Genomic DNA, 1048 nt, shown 5'->3' on the forward strand with positions numbered 1-1048 from the left:
GCCCCAGTCCATTCCCCCCCCTCCAAGACGTGGGTCTGGGCGCTTCGTCTCGTCTTTAGGAAGGCCCGGGTGACCCCGCGCCTCGATGAGTGCCGTGTGTTCCCGCCCCCCCCCCCCCCTGCCCAGGCGTTTGCACTTGCAGGCGTGAAATGATCACTTGTTTAAACAGGCGGGAGGAGAGTGCCGCACAGCTTTTCCGTGTAACTCACGGACTTTTTTTATGTTTCCCGCCCGCCGTGCGGCAAGACGTGGCGGCGAAGGCCGCGGGCCTCCGGGGCAGGCCGGTTGTCGGCTTCGTCTCCGGTCGTATCCGTGTGAGTGTGTGTGTGTGTGTGTGTGTGTATGCATGCGCGCGCCCAAGCCCCGGGCGGGGCCGTCTTTCACATTCTCTCGGCTCGCACACCGGCACCACCGGCACCACCAGCACCACCACCACCACCACCACTTCCGGAAGACCACCAAGCGACGTGCTGCCTCCTGCCGGGGGTCTTTCGCCCCAACAAAAAGTCTGAGCCTCGACCCCTCGGCGGCCGGCCCGGGCACAGGGTGACCGGGGGAGGAGGAGGAGGAGGGGGGGGGGACGGGGCCCTGCCTTCCCAGGGGAGTTGAAACTTGAAGGGAAGGCTTGTGCTGCAGGCGCCGCCCGCCGGGCGAGCGCCCTCGTCACCCATCATGGATTTTCCCCCCCTCCAGACTGTCGTGTCTGCCCCTTCCCCATTTTTTGCTCGCCTGTCCTCTCGCCCTGCGCCCCCCCCCCCCCCCCCCCGCCACTTCCCCCTCCCCCATTTGCACCTCTCCCGACTCTTGCCCCCTCCCCCCTTCGAGGAAAGGCGGCTCCCTGGTTGCCTCCACGCGCCTCCTGCTGTCGCCCAGCGGGAGCTAGTTTCTCTCCTTCTCCCCCCCCCTCTCTCTCTCTCTCTGTCTCTCTCCCTCTCTGCCACATAGGGACCCCCCCCCTCGGTCCCACCGGCTTGTCTGTCTGCTCGCACGCCGACATACAGACATCGGCTCATCCGCGTGCGCGTGCGTACCCCTCTTGGCTCGCGCA

This window comes from Fonticula alba (assembly GCF_000388065.1).
Source record: "Fonticula alba strain ATCC 38817 unplaced genomic scaffold supercont2.2, whole genome shotgun sequence".
Classification (NCBI taxonomy): domain Eukaryota; order Rotosphaerida; family Fonticulaceae; genus Fonticula; species Fonticula alba.